Below are 22,869 nucleotides of genomic sequence, written 5' to 3' on the forward strand. Positions count from 1 at the left end.
CACCCAACACCTTCAGGCTCACAGAAGGTATGTATTAAAGATGTAGCAAGCAAGGCATTTTTCATGCTATTATAAAACAAAATCACCCCTTGGTAAGAAGGAGGGAATCCTGACTGAGGACCCAGAACTGTCTAGCTTGGCTGCTGGGGAAATTTTTTTTGCTGCCTTCCAGCAAGCACTGAATTCAGCAAACAATTGCACCTGCAGTGTCTGCCACTGCTGACATACAGCTACCGTAGTTCTCTCTCCTATCCACACGCATACATCTCATTAATTGTAATAGTGGCAGCAGTTCATTACACAGCTGGATCGGTTACTTCTAGTATTGAGAAAGAGGAACCGTAGATGCAGAAGGATATTTGTGTGCGGGCATGCAGCTCTAAACTGGGGGACAAATTTAGGAAGCAATGCACCACTTATGGCATGCATAGGATTGGGCCTAGAGATCATGCACAGGGATAGCCTCCTGTCCTACCCCATCACATTGCACCATAATAGGAAGCCAAAACATGCTTTAATAAAGATCTGTTGTAGATCTGTTATCTTCTGATGTAGATAACTTCCCCCATTCTTGAATCAGTGGCTTGCAGAAGGTTCTGTAAGTATTTCTGTCTGTACCAAACACATTTGGCTGTTTTCTTGCTTAACGCAAAGGAATCTGCCTTGTTGGCTGCGATGAGGCTCTTTCGTGAATTATTAGGGGTTTTGTACTTCCTGCAGATTACTCCTCTGTCCCCCTGGAAACAGATCATCAGTTGTTGATCAGTCACAAGAAAACACTGTTTCCAAAATCTAGAGCTTCGTGTGATACATGGGGTCCAGGAGGCCTTCCCATTCACTTTACTGGAAAGAGCAGCTCTGTACAGAAGTGACCCCGCCAATTCTCTGGAGCAACTGGGAAATCCCTTGCAAGCACCCGAGACGCATGCACAGGAACCCCTGTTGGAACAAGGCTCCTCCCCCAGGTGTGAACGAGCCCTGCCACACTAATTTGAATAAATGTAGTGGGATATTGGTTCACTTAAGTTATTGGCAAGATCTCTTCCTTTCTCGTTCTCAGGGTGTGTCTGAGAATAAGAGTTCAGTCCCTGTGGAATCTCTTAGCTTGGCCTTTCCACTAATCTACTGGAAGTTCTGGTGATGCTGCTAAAGTATACTTGAGCCTGGCTCAAAAATGAACTTCTGTGGTTCTTAACAGGGCAACTCCCCAACTATTCCCAGGCTTGGATCAAAATAGAAGCAGGCCTTGGGGAGACGTCCCAGGAGCCAGCACCATAGAACCCCTGCTTTGTAGCATGTGAAGATGGCCAAGGGCGATGGAGATGAGGTTTGGAAATGGCCGCTTACCGTCCTCCTAGTAAGCGGCGGTTGCAGCCTGATGCAGCGCCTCCACTCTCGTCCACACACGCCGCACCATTTTTGCTGGTTTTCCCATCCCTTTCGGCCGTCACGGAGGCTCACATTGTTTTAAATGTTAAAGAGCAGTCTTTATCCATACCAGCCAATGCAGTGGACATGTGTAGCTCAATGGTAGAGCATTTGCTTTGCATGCAGAAGGTTCCAGATTTAATCCATGGCACCTCCAGGTAGGGCTGGGAGAGATTCTCTTACTGAAACTGCAGAGAGCCACTGCCAGTCAGTGAAGAGAATACTGAACTAGATGGACCAGTGGTCTGACTCAATATATGTAAGGCAGTTTCCTATGTTGGCCAGCATTAGGGAGGCCTTTTTTAGGATAGAATATGCATACATACATACACAGGTGGCGCTGTGGGTTAAACCACAGAGCCTAGGGCTTGCCGATCAGAAGGTCGGTGGTTCGAATCCCTGCGACGGGGTGAGCTCCCATTGCTCGGTCCCAGCTCCTGCCAACCTAGCAGTTCAAAAGCACGTCAAAGTGCAAGTAGATAAATAGGTACCGCTCCGGCGGGAAGGTAAACGGCGTTTCCATGTGCTGCTCTGGTTTGCCAGAAACGGCTTAGTCATGCTGGCCACATGACCTGGAAGCTGTACACCGGCTCCCTCGGCCAATAACGCGAGATGAGTGCCGCAACCCCAGAGTCGGTCACGACTGGACCTAATGGTCAGGGGTCCCTTTACCTTTACCTTTATGCATACATCAGGAGCATAAATGCCGCAAACCATTGACTTACTGGGTTGCCAAAGTTAGCTGTGATGCCAGCTTACTGGAACCATGTCTAAGTAGTACAAGATACATGTTTAATCTTGACACCCACACTAACAAATCAATTTTTTACAAGTGCAGAATGATTGTTATGGGGCACCTGTAAGAGTAGTCAAGTGTGCCCTTATGGGATAAGGTATTTATTGCATGTAAACTGGTCCCAAGCTGTCAACAACTACAGATACCAATGGAAACACCTCGACCATTGACCGGTAACAACTTGGCAACCAGTGCATATCTCTGAGCAGAGGTGTTATATGTTGACAGGGACTCATACCTGTCAGTGGTCATGCTGCAGCATTCTGTACTAACTGTAGTTTGCGGGTATAATTTAAGGGAAGCCTCCACATAGAATGCATAGCAGTAGTCCAACTTTGAAGTCACCAGTGCCTGAGCTACTGCTGGTGATCAACTGGTGATGGAGGTGTGTCCAGTTTGCTTGATCCTATACTCTGTAGGCCCCATCTAAATGTCAAATAGAATCAAAGTATGCAACAAGAGGGGAGAGTGCTAAAGAGCTACTGCCATTTACATGATAAGGGTTTGTGTGTGTGTGTGTGTGTGTGTGTGTGTGTGTGTGTGTGTGTGTTTCTTTTTAAAGTATTATTAAATTAGCCATGCTTTTATGTTTGAGGGCATTTCTCCCCTCTCAGAAGCCACTTTTTAATCTGATGTAAATCCAATTAAGTCTTAACATTCTGAAATGAAAGACCCACCCTTTGAATTTATGTATAACTGATTCAAAGCAACTGCCAACTTCATGCTAAGCAAATAAACCATTAAAGGGAATGTGTGAAATTAAACGCAAATCAGAGACAGATTGATTTTGTTTTTATTTCAATAAATTAATAATATAAGGCTGAGGTAAAGCATGGATTTTGTTTCAAAACTAGAAAGTTAAGATTTAATTAATCAACCTTTTTTTTAAAGACCTCATTCATGTGGAAAATGGAGTTTAATTCCCTAGGGACCTTACATACCCTCCAACATTTCTCCGATGAAAATAGGGACGTCCCATTCCATAATGATAATTTTACTATTTATACCTCACACATCTTATTGGGTTGCCCTAGCCCAGGCATCCCCAAACAGTGGCCCTCCAGATGTTTTGGCCTACAACACCCATGATCCCTACCTAAGAGGACCAGTGGTCAGGGATGATGGGAATTGTAGTACAAAACATCTGGAGGGCCGAAGTTTGGGGATGCCTGCCCTAGCCATTCTCGGCAGTTTCCAACATATATAAAACCATAACAAAACATTAAATATTAAAAAAAAAACTTCCCTATGCAGGATTTCCTTCAGACAGCTAGGGGGTCAGATAACTACATACATTTCTCCAATGAAAATAGGGACATTCTAAGGAAAAGTGGGACATTCTGGGATCAACTCAGAAACCAGGACGGCTTCTCTAAACCAGGGGTGTCCCTGGAAAGCAGGGACACTTGGAGGGTCTGACCCTACTCTTTCTGTCCTTGCACTTGAAATAAAAAGTGGTGAGGATTTGTTTAGCATATTTCAGGCACACAATCATGGAATTATAAGGCCATAAAGTATATAACAGAATCCTATCCAAGCTTCTGGTTCCAGTCCTGATGCCCGAGCCCAATTTCTCTGGACCTGATACAAAACTTGTACTGTGGCCTCCCTTCTCCCTATGCCCCATAAAATACCTGCCTGTTTTGAAAAACTGGAAGAGTGATTGGTGCCTTTCAGCTTCTTGGTTTCAGCTCTCTCCCCCCCCCCCCGGGCTGCCTGATTTGTATTTATAGTGGACATAGCAGTATGATATGCACACATATTCTTTAGGCATGCAACAAATGCCATTTAAAAACTGCTCCATACCCTAGGATACAGGATACAGTGTCAGATCTTGCAGCAGGCACTCACGAGACCCGAGGCCTGACTCATTTATTGACATAAATGACATATCTAACACACATCTACTTCAGTCGCACATTGACCATCAATTTCCTCACCATCAACTTCATGGTACATTTGTTGCAGTTTAGAAAAGAAGGAAAGGGAAGGGAAAATTCAGAGATCTGCTCCTGTTGCTGAGGGGTGTACTCCTAGTATTAAAAAAGAAATAGAAAGTAATCATGCCTCTAATCCTAGGGCCTCATCCACTATAAGCCTCTCTCAATCCAACACATTTTGCTGTTGCAAACCCTGAAGACATGAGAACCTATTGGCCTGATTTCTCAGACTCTGATTTATAGTCTGAACTGAACCACAGCTAGATCAAAAGACCATAAAGAATAATATAACTCTTACTGAACGCCTCCCGGGTATGTCTTTGAAAGGACGAAAAGTGTAGAAGTGAATATAATATTATTTTTAAGTTTGTGGTGAACAGTATGAGCACTTTTAAAAATCCAGGGTCCATCAATCCACCTAGTGCAAATGACAATGCCATAGAACTGTAAAGGACCTGTAGCCCAAACTGGCACAAAACAGACAGTGCCCTGCGGTACTGCTTTTTGGCAACTGCCCAAAGCAGGCCTCTTGGGGTTGAAGGCTGCTTAAGTAGTCTGGCTGGTTGATGGCTTCACTTCCTCTGTTTAGCTGCAGATACAAGCCTGTTAGGACCAAACTAGCCGTGATACAGCTGAGGCACCTTTCCCCTTCCTCTGAACTAGAAGCAACTGAACTGGTCCCCAATTTGGCACAAAGGCTAACCTTTCCTCTCCTCAACTTGTTCACCTCCTGAAGATACAGGATGGATGGTCAGAAGCCAACTGGGCTCTGTGGATGCTGATTCCCTGAAGCCACCAGAAGGCGGCCCTGTGAAAGAGGCATTGGCTACATCTTCATGAAAGCCATTATACAATCATCCTAAAACATTTTTTTAAGAATTAGACATTAAACAACATACCTATATATCTTAAGATGCATGCAGCTATACAGTTTAAAGTGAAACACTCATTTTCTAGAAGAGAAGTCTGAAAAAAGCAGACAGATCAAGAAAGCCAAGCAGCTTTTCAGAGTCTGATTGCCTGCTGTGTGTGTGCACCTTTTATGACTGGTCATGTATTTTCAACATAGACTAGGAGGCTGTCCTTGGATGTAGCCATGACATTGTTTTCAGGAAACATAACTTGCACTAGTTGCCCTAGCATTCCTAAACAGTTTCATTTGGGCAAACTGAGATCAGCTGACTATGCATCTTGGCTACAGATGCCCTGGCTGCTTCTTTGCAGTAGCTCAGGTGTTGTTTACATATGAACCTGTGGGAAGAACTGAAGATTGAAATGTGTCTTTGATTGGCACATAACCCCATCCTCAAAGAAGTGTCTGTGCAAACCTGTCTGTTTTGAGAAGTTGATGTTTCTTTCCCCCCATGCCTCTACTTCTATTTTAAAAATACATCCAGAATAGGAGTTTAGGAATGCTTGGTGCAAGTTACTTAAATTAGTCTCATGGAACCAGCATCAGTTTTGCGAAGAGGAAAATAAGTGCTTGCTTGACTGGTCGTAATTCAGAGGGTAGCTGTTAAGCCACATTCTTGTTTCCAAATATGTACATATGTATGGATGCCTCTTTTAAGCAATTCTGCACCCCACCACTCCCTAGGAAAGACGGCCCCTAGGGTCCCTTCCAACTCTACAATTCTGTGATTCTATGGAAATGCTTTCAAGAGGGGACTCATTAGAGAGGTGAAGCCCTAAAGGGCAGCTAGGAAAAAATGATTTCTCCCTGTTTCCCTTTTATCTCCTCTGCTGCTGCTGTTTGTTTCAGTTCTTCATCTTGCCCTAGCGCTGCCTGTGAATGCTAATCAGGACCTTTTCCAAGCCTCAGGCAGCCATTTCCAGGTAATTGGTCCAGATACCCAAAACCTGACCCACTCGTTTATACACCAAAGAGGTTTGGTAATCCATGGCTATTTTAAGAACGCCCGTGGCCAACCCAGCCCAGAAGACACCTCATCTGTATGCTTAAGAAAGAGTAAATTACAATAATCACAACCGTATCATGTTTTTATGATAGAGTATCATAGTGATTTTATAACTACAAAGCAGATAATAGAGAGGGAGCTTTTAAAATCCTTACCATAAAATGCTTTCCATTAGAACAGCTGCATGTCTCTAGTCTGGGCACTGACATTTAATAGGTAAAAGTGTGTTTACTTACTGGTTGCTCAGTCATTTACTTGTATTGCTCTTGGATATACGAGTGCAATGTGTGAGACAGGTGATGTACGTGAGTAAACAGTAACTTTTATGGTTGTGGTTACCCAGTTCACATTGTAAGATTGGGGGTTTGGACAGGAGATGTGGTGGTGGGGACTACCTTCAGAGTCTGTGTAATGCCCCTTGGTCTTGGCTGACATGGGTGGTGGTGGTGGTGGTAAAAGTTGCCAGGCACAACTATTGTTAGGTAGTCTGCAGGAAAAAGTCAGTGGGTGATTTTTGATTCCGAATGGCTAGGAAACTCTTGGAAGGCATAGACGGGAAAGGATGTGACTTCCCCGCTCACTTTCATCCAGCGGCGTAGTATAGGTTGTCGGCAACCGGGATGCACGTACGCTGAGGATGGCCATGCTAGCCCAAGCCTTCACTGCCAACCGAGCCATGGTGGTCTGAGTTGGTGGCGAGTGAGGCAAAGCAAGGGGAGGGAGAAAGAGGCTCAAAGGCTCCCTGTGAGGAGGCCAGACCTGAGTCCAGTGGTGCCCCGTTGCAAAGGAGGAGGCAGCTACCAGAGCCTCTCACCTCTCCTCGGTGGGTGATGGCCGCAGCATCCTCCCCTTCCCTCCCTTTCAGCCAGCCCAGGGGCAGGGCACATGTGGATGTTCCTTTGCAGGCTACGAGGAGTGCCGCCCTAGCCCTGACGGTGTGGCTGAGGTGTGGCTTGGCTCCTCATGGAGCTTGTTGTGGGGCACCTGGTTGCACACCCTTGCACCCCTTCAAAAATCTGCACCCAGGGCCAATACCCTCCTGGCCCTCCCCACTCTATACTCCTGCTCTCATCTAAACCTGGTGTAATCTAGGTTTGTGTGCATGTGAAAGAGAACAAAGGGGAACCTACAACTGCCACCATCCCTGGCTATAGGCTACACTTCTTGGTATGATGGGAGCTGGGAGTGCATGCAATAACATCTAGAAGGCCACAAGTTAGCTACCCCTGGTTTAAGATGTAGCTCTGCCTCAGTCTATGTTCTATTTACATATATGAAAATGTATTAAAATATTATAAATACTCTGAACTCCTTCTAACCCAAACCTAAGAAAACGCTACACCCCTGCAATGTTTCAGCACTTCAAGCTCATATAGGTCCTTTCCATCTAGGAAAGCATAGGCGTAGCCAGGGGGCAGAAGGGGGCAGCTCCCCCCCCGAAGCAAAAAATTAAATGGTTAAGGCAGCAGCTGAGCGAGGAAGGCAGGCATCCCGCCGGCGACACAGCCGCCCAGAAGGGAAAGGGCTCGGCTCTCGCTCCGACTCGCCCAGCTCCAGAGCAGGGAAGGGGGCTGCAGTTCCCGAAGCTGCCACTGGGGTCGCGGACAGTCCTCAGGCTGGAAAGAACTTGCAGGAGGACGCGCTTCCGGCTCACGGGCACACTTTCTGTTTCTCTGCCCCCCCCTCTCTGTTTCTCTACCGCTCTCTGCCTCTCTCTCTCTCTCTCTCTCACACACACACACACACCACCTCCCCCAGCGGCTGGCCGGCAATGCTCCTGCATGTAAAAAAGATGAGTGATCCTTGCTGTTGCCCCATTAAGGTGAGGGATCTTAAATATAAGAAACACACAACACACATGGAATCCCATCCCCTTCCTGTATACAGCACAGCTACCCACTATATCCCCACCTCTCTCTCCTCTCTCTCTCTCCCCCCTGTCTTTTATCCCCAGGAGCATTTAATCCTAACCCCCTCTTCCTCTTGTGACACTCTTTAGTTCACTTCCGTCTGGCAAGTTGTGAAAATTATTACGATAAATGGCCTCAAAAGTTTTGCTTTTTAATATATCTTTTTAGCAGCACCTCCTCCTGTGTCCAGCCACATAAAAGAAGGAGCTGTGAGCTCAAATCCAATTTGCACCCCAAGTACAGTAGATTTGCCTGGGGGCAGGGATTAAATTTGCATCTTGCAAATCCGTAACATTCTTTGGTTTCAAATAAACAAAAGGTGCCTTTGCAAGCCACTCTATTGAGAACTGGACAGTTGGAAGGGACCCCCGAGGGTCCTCTAGACCAACCTCCTCCAGTGCAGGAATCACAGCACAAGCATTTCTCACAAAACAAGTTTGTTCCATCTTTCCTGTGAACAACCCTTCAAATACAACAGAACCATTCACAGAGTTGGAAGGGAACCACCAGGGTCATCTAGTCCAACCCCCTGCAATGCAGGAATCTTTTGCCCAACATGGGGCTTCAAACCACAACCCTGAGATTAAGAGTTTCATGCTTTACTGACTGAGGTTTGTTTATGTTTCCTGTTTTCTTTTCCCAAGCAGAGAAAGTGTAAGCGTGGTGTCAGCTCCCTAAAAAAAGTCAACAACTCTGGGGAACCTTGGGGTTCCCCCCCCCTAAAAAAGGTTGACAACTATGGGAAAGGGATCTTTGCACCACAGCGCCAGATATGCTTAAGACGGCCCTGTTCCCCCTGGTGCTTCATTTTAATTTATTTTTGACATCTAAGCAAATATCTACATCCCCAGCCCTCTTCTTCCTATCTTTCTTTTCTGCTGCATTGGTGGTTGTTTTAATTTTTGTTTCCCCTCCCGTTTTTCCTTATTTATAATAAAATTTTGGTTTCATTTGCCTTTTCCCTGCTGAAATGTTACAACCTAACGACCATGGCTTGCCCCCCTCCCCCTAGTTTTGATCCTGTGTACGCCCCTGTAGGAAAGCATGATATGCATATGTAAACCCTTAGGTGGCAGGTAAATTGGCATGCACTCTGCAAATATCTAGAGCAAATTATCAACCCTGCCTTCTTCCTCAAACCAGTTCGTTAATTAAACAGCGACAACAATCTACCTCATTCCCCCAGGTTGCTACTGCTGTCAGGCCAGAATGTCCTGCTCCGGCTAAAGGAAAGCCAGAAAGGAGAGAGAGAGAGAAGCAGCCTGAATTTCTGAGCAACAGCAAATCAAGGAAGCAGGGTGTGGGAAGATGGAAACAAGGGCAGTACCTTGGTATGATAAGAAAAGGTGGAAGTGAGACCTTTTGATCAGGTGGTGTTCAATCAGAACTGGTTAATTCCTACCACCTGGTCTGTGCTCTAAAAAGACAACTACCCAACACACACACAGATTTGCTTTGCAGGTCTCATCCAAATGCACACACTCCTTTTAGTCACTAGTAATCAACAGCACCCTTTCCTCCCCAGCCTAGTTGAATACTGTTCAGTACTGAAGGACAAGCTGCATCTCGCCACGTCCAGAACAGAATGAAGCCCCGCCCCCTAGTTTTTAAGACCACCCCATGGATGGTACTGGAGGAATTAGCCCAATGTGTGTGTGTGGGGGGGGGGGTGCCAGATCTGGGAATCTTGCAGAGATAAAGTGGCAGTTTTGCATTTAACACCAGCATTTAGCACTAGCTCAGGGGTATTGAGAGCTGCTTGAGGCGCGAGGAAAGGAGGGTGGGGGGGAGGGGAAATTGGCAAGTGCCCCCTTCAGCTCCCCCCCTATGTAATTGGTAATTGGTATGATCCTTTCCCTTGAAAAGAGAACTTCAGGACCACTTTCTGCAGTTCAAGCGAAGCAAGAAAAGTGACGTCGTGCTCGTTTTCCTTGAGGTAATAGCGTGGTTGTTTTCCTGCTGTGCGTAAGAATGAGGCGTGCGCTTAGGGAAAAAGCCCAGTCTTTGCAATGGCTCAGAATACGAGTTGTGGGATAGGGAGCTTCCTGTTCAAACCTAAAATCTGGGGAGGAACTCATAAAACGGCCTTAGCCAAGCTGCTTGCCTCACTCTTTCAGTTTCCACTGTGGAAAATGAGGGCAGTTACTCGGTCGTGTCTTAAACAGGATTCCTGTATAGTTGACAGGACCCGGGAGTGGGTCACAACAGGAACACTGTCATGCAAATATATGGTAAATGGTTAAGAAATGGGTCCCCAAATGCATGTTTGGGTTAAAAGTGAGTCCTGGGGTGTGAAAAAGGACATACTGTACTACCTGACATACTACAAAGCCAGTATTGGAATTAATTGCTCAGGTCTTAAAATTCCTTCAGGTGGAGCTACACCCTTCTCATGGTATTGCCTTTATTGTGGTGTTTTGAATACCTATCCCTCTTTGTTCTCCACATGGTGCTAGTCCCTTTTAAGTGTGGTTTACTGTATGTGCTTGTTAGAAGAATTTAAAGTCTCAAATATATAAATGAAATGTTCATAAATTTACAAGGCAAGCACATACACAAGTACCGGTAGTATAAGCCACATGTCTGAAACAGTGGAGGAAAGCAGTCCTGAAGCTATTTTGACTTCCCCAGTGATCTCAAGTATTCATTCCTCTGCAGTAAGGGAGGCAAATGGGGAAAGCCTCCCCATTGTCTCTTTGCTCATAAATCCTGTCTTAAGGGTGTATCTGTGTATGAATAGAGTGAGCCTGTGACCTGGATTCAGGAACTAAAGTATTCACCATCATAAAAGGGTAGCCAGACTGCCCAGGTAATGCAATCAGAGACCATTATCAACCAATCAGTGACCATTATCAGGTATCCTGCTGTAGGATTCGGCTGTAGACCGCCCCTTCTGTGATGTATGTCTGATGTGTTGGGGGGTGGCCTTAAGCTTACAGGGTGGCAATTTCAAAAAGTCTATATAAGGGCTTGCACACCATTGTTCTGGGTTCCTCCTCCCTCCTGCATGTGGTGAGTGAGGACCCTGTTGCAACAGTTTAATAAAGATCAGGCTTATTAGCTGCTTTGCTTCTCAGTAATCTCTTGTTGGCCTCTGTTATTTTCTCCTACCAATAGGGAACCCACTTTAGGACTCTATGCAGGCTCTATAAGGGGGAAAAGAGCAGATTTTGTTTACAACAGTGCTGATCTGCTCACGTGTGGGGTTCGCTTGCTAGCCGTGCACCCATCTGACCTTTCCATCGCTGATGCTGTGGAGCACTGCATCTTGTGGGAATGTGCCGTATTAAATTATAAAACTAGCACAAAAAGCTTAATCCAGTAAAATAGGTTGTCAGTTTTATAGGGCCCTCCCTTCATTTTGTTGTTATGACTGGGATCCAAACTGATTAATAAATAGGAGTTTTGCCATTTTATTTTAACTGCATGATTGCACCCTTTAAGCATTTTCTGTTAAGCAAACTGATATTTTTTAAAAAAATGATATTTTCCAACCAACCATCCTCTATTGAGTAGTAGTAATAGTTTATTCTTTATTTAATAATACACAATTTGCAGCTGTTTGCATTCATTTTTAATAGCCCTTTCCACTGAAGAGGATTAAGAGAAATAATTATTTTTACACACCATAGGGTCCCTGTCAAGTATTAGGTGGATGTCATTAATGTCTCAACAATTGGGAGTCAGTACTGCAAGCATCCAAGTAGGTATATAAAGCTAATAGTGTGCAAAGTTTTCTTCATCTTTCAAAAAACAGTTTGCTAGCCCACAAACTTTTGTCCATATAAAGCTGGGATTAAAAGATAAACAGTTATTGGAATATCTAATGCAAGACTTACAATATGTGTTAGCTGAATATGAGTTAGCACTACAAAAGGAGAAAAACAGAAAAGTAGCATGTGCAGAAGACACAGGCTTTAGTGATTCATAGAATCGTAGAGTTGGAAGAGACCACAAGGGCCACCCAGTCCAACCCCCTGCCAAGCAGGAAACACCATCAAAGCATTTTTGGTATATGCCTGTCAAGCCTCTGCTTAAAGACCTCCAAAGAAGGAGACTCCACCACACTCCTTGGTAGCAAATTCCACTGCCGAATAGCTCTTACTGACAGGAAGTTCTTCCTAATGTTTAGGTGAAATCTTCTTTCTTGTAACAGGTAGGTAGCCGTGTTGGTCTGAGTCGAAGCAAAATAAAAAAATTCCTTCAGTAGCACCTTAAAGACCAACTAAGTTTTTATTTTGGTATGAGCTTTCGTGTGCATGCACACTTCTTCAGATACCTGAAGATACAGATACAGGTATCTGAAGAAGTGTGCATGCACACGAAAGCTCATACCAAAATAAAAACTTAGTTGGTCTTTAAGGTGCTACTGAAGGAATTTTTTAATTTTGCTTCTTTCTTGTAGTTTGAATCCATTGCTCCATGTCCCCTTCTCAGCATTGTTTGGAAGATTCTGTATGCCATGAATATATGCAATTTTCTACTCCCAATTAAAAATATTCATATTGAGTTTTTGCAGATAATAATTATCGTAGGATTATAATAGGCTGAGGGGTAGGGGATATAGGACTCACCCAACGTTTCTCAAAGAATTTTCAGCTAAAATTTGGAACATTTCAAGTTCTTCTTGAACAGTTGAGAAATTTCCCTCCTCCGCTGAGGAACCTTCTGCAAACTGGTCAAGTAACTGAATGGGGTAGAAAATTTCAGCCACAACTGTAGATCTGGTTTAAATATTATTGGATTTTGTTTGACTGTTTTTGAAGAAGGCAATTGGCCTGGGCCCTAATTTTTGCAGTCCTATGTATTAACAAGAAGGATTACACGCTGCATTATGTTGCTTAGGGCAAAATAGTACATCAATCTGGAATGCCACAATCTGGATTGGGGCATTGCGCCACTTTCCTGCTGCCATTTCTCCCCCAAGGGTACAGCTTGTAGTAAATGTAGCCTTCAGAGGGAAAATACTGGTGGTGGGATCTTTGGTATGGAGCCTCAGTCCAGATCGGGAACACGTTCCAGAACAGGGTCTCTATGGCTGCCTTTCCTAAAAATTATTATTAAATTTCTCTTTATTAAATTATTATTTATTGAATTTCATCAGATGATCACAGGGCAATTTACAATATAAAAACACAAAAATGTATATAACACACACACACACACACACACACACACACACACACCGCCCCGTGGTCAGCCAAGTTGGCTTTAAAAGATGCATAACTAATGTACATTAATGTGTAGTTTGGCTGAAGGAGAAATGGGGAATATGTTGTTCACTTTACACTATTCAGGATAATAATAAGGCATAACAAGTGCAACAGTGATGCTGGTCTTCTACTTCAGTGGAATAGTGTTCAAAATACAGTATACAATGACAGTTTGTGGAACAGCAGGTGAATGAAGCAGAAAATGAAGCAACAGGTTTTCCCCAATTCTTATCAAAAATGGTGGCGATTGTAAAACCGAGGCTGCAATTGCATGCAGATTTACCTAGAGGTTAGCACAATGGGGCTTATGTCTGGCTAAATATGTATACAACAGCACTGAATGGTTTTGTAATGAACATCTATTTTTACCATAAAATTCTGTGCATCCATTGTGGGATTTTGGATATATATATGCGGGAGGACACATCTTGATTCTTCCTCCTAGAGTGAGATGGCTTAATAAGGAAAATAATAGAAGGATTTGTATTTAAAAAACAAATAACATGTAAGAAGGTAGTTGAAAACACTTCTGGTGCATTTATAAAAGTAAGTTGTACTAAAATAAATAATTCCCAGTACATTTTTAAAAACCCACATTTCATACTTTAAAAAGCTACTTTTAAGATGGGAATTAAGCATTTTAATTGCACAGGGATTTATCAAAGCATTATCAGTACAAAAGAAATTCTTTTTCTCGTGCATTAGTTGCATACTAATTAACACAGTTCGATCTTCTCTAGATGAGCATGTTCTGAATTATTACAAATGGGAGAAAAGCGGTCTGTGTACATAATATTATTTTATAGCATTTATTGAGAAATTGGAGTTTTTAATTGCTCCTTCAGCTGTCCCAGAAACAGAGAGACAAAAAGGGACTCTAGCAATAAACACTCTTCATGAGGTTGCATGTACTATTTCCCACAATATTGTTGAATTTAGGTGTGTTACACGCTATCAGTTTCAATTAAGTCATGCATTCCACTTCTAAAGAGTCAGCCTCAGAGAAGGTTACAGGTAGGTAGCCGTGTTGGTCTGACGTAGTCAAAACAAAAAATAAAAAAATTCCTTCCAGTAGCACCTTAGAGGCCAACTAAGTTTGTCATAGGTATGAGCTTTCTTGTGCATGCACACTTCTTCAGATACCACTTATCTGAAGAAGTGTACATGCACACGAAAGCTCATACCTATGGCAAACTTAGTTGGTCTCTAAGGTGCTACTGGAAGGAATATTTTTATTTTTTGTTTCAACCTCAGAGAACTTTACCTAGGGGAAAGCCCAACGGGGCTTACTTATGTGAAGACATATAACTAAAGTAAAGTAAGACTTCTTGAATTGAGGTGTTATTCAGAAAGGCCTTGACCCAGGGAAGCCGTTTGTGTGTTATCTATCTAAAACACACACACAATTTGCCATGTGTGTAGTTCATGTGGCTGCCGACAGATCTGTGAACTGCAGTGTGACAAGTGACCACTTCAAATAAGTTCATCCACGCAAATACATGCCTATCATGAGAGCCACAGCAATTCCTACATAGCAGAGTTTAATGACCGCTATGTGCTGTGCGCATATAAAGAAAAAACCTTCAAACATTCTGGTCTGTAATCCGCAGCTATTTAAATACTCATAAAAATCTTTTTTTTTAATTCCCTTCTCAGTTATTACCTAATCAGTAGGTATATTATAGTTTAATCATTTGTATGAGCTTTGACTAATATATGAGCAAGGTGCATGTAACTATGCCTTTCTCTTAGCCAAGTTCTATCAGAAAAATGCACCATTTTAAACTAGTGAATAAATTATGCAATAATTATAATCAAATAGAAAGCTGGGGGAGGCGGGTTTCTCCTGAAAGCTTAGCATCAAAAGATTCAACCCTCACCCCCCCCTTTTTTGCTTTTTCAAATACAAATTTTCTGTCTCCTGAGTCCATTCAGCACCACATTAAAGCTTCAAAAATGTGTGCACTACTAGGAACAAACCATTAACCTCAAGGAATCATAGGTCACAGCATGAATGGCAATCACTGGCATACTATGAGTTCCTAGCACTGAGAGTCAATGGTTTAATTAAACAAGATTTGCATGCTGCATGTAGATCACACACTGTGAAACACCTTGAGGCCAAGGCTGTCAGTATAATGTTTCATGGGACTGTGCTTAGCCTTCTGGCTGTTAGCAATGGCCATGGGAAAACAAAAGGTGCTGGCTCAGAGCAGAGAGTCGATTCAAACAGGAACAACAACACACAACACGGAGACAATCCTCTCGAGGTTTGATTGTGTATTTTGAAAGGAACTTAACATACTGAAGTAGTCAGGAGAACATGCCCTATAACAATTTTGAATTGTCACTGAACTGAGGCGCAGCTCATGCACACAACTGCAGTGCTGAATTTCCTCCAAACAATATACGGTACTCAGGATTGCATTTCAGTGACTGGCTAGTGCTGGAAGGATACGCATGTCAGCACAGGATTGCAAGGATTTCTGCAATTGTAACCTTCCCTGCAATTGTACCTTCCCTGCAACTTCATCTAGTCAAAAAGGTCTATCTTCAGGTTAAAATATGGCAGTTCAGCACCATAGGTGCTATTATTTTCAAGATCAACCATTGCCATCTAGGTCCAGTGGTTGCTGGTTTTTATGCAGGTTAAGAAGCTGTCCAAAATAAGCCATTATTATAGAAACAGTTGGGCAGTATGGCCTTGATATTCTTACCTTCATTTAATAATGACTTTGCTAAAACTTGTCTTCTTTTGCCCCAATTCAGCAAAAGATTTATCTGTGTTGCTTATGCACACGGATTCCTCTCTGTGTGCTTCAGGATTAGGAGATGAGCAGTTTTTGAAATTGATCTTTGTCCATAGTTCTGCATGTGTAGCGGTAGGCTGTGTGCAACTGGTGCTCAACTTCTGAAGATTCCCCAGTGATACCATCCATCCTGGTGTATCATAGTTGAGACACTTACAGAGTAAAGAGTGGAGCGGGATGGCTGACCATTTTTTGACTTGATTGAGTCAGCTCTCTGAGGGTCAGATGTCAGCTTGGACATGAGCACACTCTCAGAGTACATGAACACTTAGTGGGAGGGGGATTTATACAGGCAGGCAGATGTGTAGACATTGGCACATGTAGTCAAGAAGGTGCATGCACACACCTTCAGAAGAGGAAGATTTACAGGCCGGCAGGCAGATACACACACACACACACACACACAAGGACTTTTCCATCACCCTCTCCTTACTTACAGACAGAGGGGGAAGGGGCAATCTGCTATGACACTTCATGTGGTTTTGCACCAATGCCTGATGAAGAAGTACAATCTCCAACCATGATTTTCATGACCTGGCTAAATGCTTTGTGTGCATTCTGTAGCTTTATACTTTGGCTGCACTTGAATAATAGCCAACAGTAGCATATGGCTGCCAAGAGCATCTGCAACAAAGAAGACTAAGTAGAACCTCTGGGTTTTCTAACAAGTCCCAGTTGACAGAAAAGTGTGCACAAGTACCTGAGGGCACCTGGGGAAGCCAAACGAAGGTAACAGAATACTTAAACAGGGTTTGGTGTCTTTTTCTTTTTCAGAGGAGAGATCATTGGAGATGTGGCATTTTGTAACATTTGGGTTTATTTATAAATATGGGAAGAGGGCATAGATGGAGGCAAACAACTTAAAGCACTCCTTCAAGCAGCAGGTCCACTGCCCTGTGTCAGGTCCCCAGAAAAAGGCTTCTGCATCCAAGTAGGTGACTTCAGCTCACAAGCCCTCTCTTTCCTTCTCTCTCCCTGCCTACTTCTGTTTCTGATTCTAAAAAAAATGTATTTAGGGTGTGTATGTTGAGGGTGGATGAGTCATCTCTGGGATCAGATGGATTTCTCTGTTCCATGAATAGGGAACCTGTAGCCCTCCAATTCCCACCATCCTTCACTATTGGCTATGCTGGCTGGGGCCAGAGTTGGGCGTCTGAGAACACCTGGAGGGCCACAGGTCTCCCCATCCCTGCTCTTATTTGGAATATTCCATAAAAGTCTCCCATTTTCTAGGATTTAGCTTCCTTAAGGAGCCATCACAAAGCTATAAGCATTCTTTTGCCTGCCAAAGGATGTAAACAGACTGGTTTTCATAATGGTATGCTCTGAGCTTTGTCAATTCTATCAGCAGGACTGGCTCCTGTTGATCCCAGGATCTCAGTTTGCTGTTACTTGTCCCTCCCTTCTGTTGCTGGCCACGTCTTGTTAGTTTCTTCTGTCTGCTCGTAAGAAATGCCAACATCAGGCTTCCTCAACCTCGGCCCTCCAGATATTTTTGGCCTACAACTCCCATGATCACTTGCTAGCAGGACCAGTGGTTAGGAATGATGGGAATTGTAGTCTCAAAACATCTGGAGGGCTGAGGTTGAGGAAGCCTGGCCAACATTGTCAAAGGAATTTTGGGTCTTGTGGCACTTGAGAAAGCCTCTCACATAGGGAGGTGCACACCCCTCTTTCAGACTGCAAATCCCTTCTTGCACAAGCTCTCTCTCTTTCTCTCTCCTAACAACTGTTTTTCAGAATATTGCTTTTTCGGCTGCAGCAGGTTTCACAAAATCTTATTAGACATGGATACCCTATATAGATAAAGGGAAATAAGTTAGCATAAACAGCCACAAGCATTATTTACAATTTAGACTCCGTTTTTCTTCTTCATGGTAGTCTGCTTGTAATTCAAGCAGTGGGAATAAAAGTGAGTCCATTTCTCCCATTTATTTAAAGCAAAACTCAACAAACCTGCTGCACCCGGGACTGGTTGAGGAGAGTGCCGCTGAATGGGACACAGCTGTGGGCATCCACCTTGGGATTGCCCATAAAAAGCAAGCCTAGAGACAGCAGACTAGAAAGATGGCTGCTGTTTCCCAGAACTCTTCTCATTGTGAGAAGAGGGTGTTTGTGGGTGAGCTGAGAGTTTGTTTGGACCCTGGGTGAGATCCTGGAGAATAAGAGGAAGGATGTGTCAGAAGGAAATTGAATTGATACTGATTTTTATATAAAGATAAATTTGCATTAAAGCAACTTTCCCTTCCATATCCTCTCCCTGTGGACTCCATAAATTTGCTTTGAACCTCCGGAACATTTTTAGGGGGCGTGCAGAGAGATGAGAGGGAAAGGAAGTTCTGTTGTTCACCCCCCAAGTGCTTGTAGACCTGTTAGGTTGGATGCCAACTTTTGTAAGCCAAGGTTACCCCCTGCTCCCATCCTTGACCCACAAATTGTGATGGGTGCTGCAACTGATAACGTCTCAGAGTGTTTGCCCAGTTACTTGATCCCAGGAGGGAACTGTGGTGATTAGAGATTAGTAAGCACTATTATGCATAAGGCACTGGTTCAGTTTGCACCAGGTTTTTGTACAGATGTGTTCTTTCAGGCAGTGTTTGTTCCCCTCTTCTAATGCAGCCCAGTTTCATTCTAAACTACTTTGCTGACAGGAAAAATGACTGAAATTAAATGAAATGACTTGTGAAGACTCTGCAACAAAGGAAACACTTGTTCGTCATGAGGCATATCTAGTGCATAAATCATAGAGAAATGTCACCCTGGAAGCCTGTATTCTTTCTGAAAGGCTTCATTACAATGAAGACAATATACAAAGCAGAAGCAAAGAAAAGCTGCTAAATAACAGGTAATAGTAATAAAATCTCAATAAAATCCCATTATCCAGATGCTGATTATCTGAGGGTGCAATCCATTGAAGAAACCCCAAGTGTTAAGGAAATTAAAGGAAGTACGGATAACAGCTTAATTTGCATGGAAGTGGCTATGGAGATTGGCTTGGTTGGTTGTGGCATTTGGAATATTTTAGCTCGCAGGGCTGATGCTCACTAATAATGGGTTCGTAATACAGATTTTTGCTGTTCAGAATACTCATTTTTATTATGACTTAGTCACCCTTACCCTGACCTTCTCATTCTCTTCGTAATTAATAATGAGACATATTTTGAGCTATTGCCCACTTTTGCATTTGCAAGGCCAGCATTCAACAAACCAGGTTAATGAGGCTCATAGCTGCTGTTTGAATATGCTCTGAACATTTTTTTTAATCTGTGCTTTGAGCAAGTCCACATATGGGCAGGATTCCAAGTTAGCCTCACTTCTAAATAAGATCTGTGGTCCCTCTTTGCATCCAGCTTGTCTCCAAGGCTGGATGGGGAAGGGCCTTTGCTCTGGAGGATCCCTGCTCCCCATTTCCTTCCTCTCTTTGAAACCATACCATTTGCTTCATTTTACCTTTTATGGGCCAAGGAGCAAGCTCTCACTGAGAATCCAAGGGTTGCAATCCTATATATCCATTTCTTTGGAAGTGGTGGGGTGGGGGCACCTACCATTCAGTAAGCAGGAATGAGTTTCTGCATTCACAACAAGTTCCAATTAATGTAATAATTAAACTGGGAAGCCAAAAGTTGATGCAACACTGCAGAAGTGAGATGAAAAGAATTGAGAAGCCAGAGAATGCAGGATGCATTGATGGGTAGGGGCATGTAATTAGGGAAGGGAATGCAAAATGCAAGAGTGTATTTCAGGCATAGGCAAACTCGGCCCTCCAGATGTTTTGGGACTATAACTCCCATCATCCCTGACCACTGGTCCTGTTGGGTAGGGATGATGGGAGTTGTAGTCCCAAAACATCTGGGGGCCGAGTTTGCCTATGCCTGGTGTATTTGGTAAGCATCTAACTGTGAATTGGGGTTTTATCTCTTCGATTTTCCAGGATCATGGAAATCTAAATTGACTGTAAAATCAACGGTGAGGTGGATGCTGCATGAGGGAAACATGCGGATGACACCTCAAACTGGCCTCAAATATGCAGTAAATACACAATAGAATTTGGGTGTGGATGAGCAATTGGCCTCATTGATACATAGCCCTTTCCTTCCTCAAAGTTGCAATGTAGTTTAGTCTTGGCATCCCTGGTGCATCTGTTGTTGCTGTTGTTGTTTTAAATATTTTTTTATCCCTCAGAAAGGTAACAACTAAAATTAAAAAAGACTGGTGCATGTGGTTGCCTCTCCAATCATAATCCAAGGCCTGCTCCTGTAATTTCCACCATGAGCCCACGCTGTCACTGGGATTTATGCTGCACTTCGATGGGGGAAGCGTAGAAGCTGAGGATGTGCACTGCTGGAACAATACCTGCTCTAGAGCACCCGCCAACCACCATCATATGCAATTCACAGTGGCTCAGTAGCTTATGGAGGGTAATAATTGTCTGGACTGACTCAGGTCAAATAGAACAAAAGCAATCCCCACCACCCAAGAGCCAGAAGAGGAGGTAGGCTGCAAAAACTCCAGAACACATCAGTGGAGGAAAAAGCTCCTCTGACAAGAGCTCCAAACTGTGACTCATTAAAGCCACTTTTTGGAGTTCTGCATTCTATGTTGTACTGAACGGCAAGTTCATTGATGATGGTGGGCATTAAATTCTGCCTCCTCAGAAGTTGTTAGACTCCTTCCCATCATCACTGACCACTGACTATGCTGGGTATGGCTAATGGGAGTGATAGTCCCTATAAATGCTGTCCACAGCTTTCACCAGACACTGCAAAGCTGTGAATGACCACAAAGGAGGCAGAATCTACCAGTTTCTAATCCCTCTGAAGGACAATTGGCGGTTCTTTTTAGCCATAAAGATTAGCTGTCAAGAGCTTAAAGGAAGCCAATTCACTTCTTGCTCCCCCACCCCCTTTTCTGTTTTTTCTTTTCTAACTGATACTCATCATTCCATAGCTCCTGGAGACTGCTGAGCATGGGGGTATTTTTTTATTGAACTTGGCTCCTTATACCTCCCTTGTGTATGTAGAAACTAACGTCTTATTTGGTGGTGGATTTGTTTTGCTTCCAACTTGATAGGTGCTGAAATATACTCGGAGTTGAGAGTGAATTTCATGCTCTTTATTCAGCTCATAGTCATCGAGGAGAAGAATGGCTCTTTTCCCAAAACCATCTGCTTATATACATTATTTACACAATGGGCCTTGCGTGATTGGCTACTTCAGGGCTACACCTGTGGGCCAATCAGGTTGTGGATTGACTTCTGCCTGCAGCCTGATTGGCTGCTCCTACAGGCCAATCAGGTTGCAGATTCACTTCTGCCAGCCGCCTGATTGGCTGCTCCTGCAGGCCAATCAGGTTGCGGATTCACTTCCACCTGGAGTTGGATTGGGTAGCTCTTGCGGACCAATCAGACTGCTGATTCTGAATCCTATTGTTCTAGGATTCAGCTCAGTACATAACAGGTGCTCAACCATCTGAGTGTGCAGTTATTATGTAATAAGTGAGACATACAACAACAACAACAACAACAACAACAACAACAACAACATGCTTCAAATAATCGGACGGTGCTTTAAAAGTTCTAGTTTAGGATTTCCCAACATGGTTGTCAGGAGAACTCCAATCATGGGTGTTTAAGAATTATGTAACCACTTTCAAACTTTTCTGCAGTAGCATAGAATCATAGCATAGAATCATAGAATTGTAGAGTTGGAAGGGACCACAAGGGTCATCTAGTCCAACCCTCTGCAATGCAGGAATCTTTTTGCCCAATTCTGGGGCTTGAACCCAGAACCTTGAGATTAAGAGTTTTATGCTCTACTGACGGTGCCATCACACAGTATGTTAACTTTATGTGTACTGTACATTACAAGCTGGAACAGAAATGTGTTTATATTGCCACCTCCCAACATCAAATCCTCTTTCTTTAACAACTCTATGTTTCATACAGTTGTCTGTACAGAATTCCCAAAGCAAAATGGTGCCTGTGTGTAGAAGCTCCTGCTCACATATAGGGTTTGCATTATATTAGGAGAAATTGCTAGCAACAATGTCTTACATTACTCTAGCTGCATAAAAATGTGTTTATTAAAAGAAATTTGCATTAAAATGCTGAAGATTTTTTTGTGACAATTTTTTTAATAAAAAAAACCCACGCAAATTGCTGTGGAAGTGTGGAGAACTAAATTTACAATTGGGAAAAGGAGAAACGGAGAACCTTCTATCCCTAACATGGATCACAGAAAGACTTTTGATCTGGTTGAAGTGTCTGCTAACAGAAGGAAAGGGGAGGCAATTTTTGCTTTGAGTCCTACTTCCTATGCACCACCCTCCAAATATGTCCAGATTATTGGACCCTACAGAAGAGGGTGGCAGGTTGTGCGAGGAATTGTAGGGAAAGAGTGAATTGGCAAAGAAGGACACCTTCTGGATCAAAATTCCTTTCTTGCGTAAGGACACCAATTGGATACCATCTACAGTAATAGCTATATTTTAACCAGAATATGTAGACCACAGTTCCCATAATTAAACATTCTTGAATAATAATAGCAGCCATTCTGAGTTTGTTTATAGTAAACTGGATAATCTCCAGCAACACAATAGCATGCAGATACAAATTGGAAAACAAGAGGGCATTGTCTGTGATGTGCAACTGGAGGATTAGAATTCTCAAGCTTTTGATTCGGAGTTTAGGGGAAAAGCTCGAATTTTAAACACCAGCAACAATGTTTCTCTGTGTTACTGGCATTCTCTCAATGCAGTTTGTGTACTGCTTCAAGATACTCAGATGGCTGTATATTTTGCTTTCCCTGCGAGCAGCCAATTTGCAAGAAAGGCTCTAATATAAAAATTGCTATTT

The 22,869-nt window shown here is 43.3% G+C and overlaps 1 long non-coding RNA gene across 2 annotated transcripts in view; it reads left to right on the plus strand.

The window, feature by feature from the left end:
• The first annotated feature begins 9,830 nt into the window (after nucleotides 1-9,830).
• The window catches only part of LOC148687627 (uncharacterized), a 46,168-nt gene continuing 33,129 nt past the window's right edge, over nucleotides 9,831-22,869 (plus strand). For both annotated transcript variants that reach the window (XR_015949684.1, XR_015949683.1), the window contains exon 1: nucleotides 9,831-9,929. This is a non-coding gene — a long non-coding RNA (uncharacterized LOC148687627). The remainder of the gene's footprint in view (nucleotides 9,930-22,869) is intronic.

This window comes from Zootoca vivipara, chromosome 1, assembly GCF_965207765.1.
Source record: "Zootoca vivipara chromosome 1, rZooViv2.hap1.1, whole genome shotgun sequence".
NCBI lineage: Eukaryota > Metazoa > Chordata > Lepidosauria > Squamata > Lacertidae > Zootoca > Zootoca vivipara.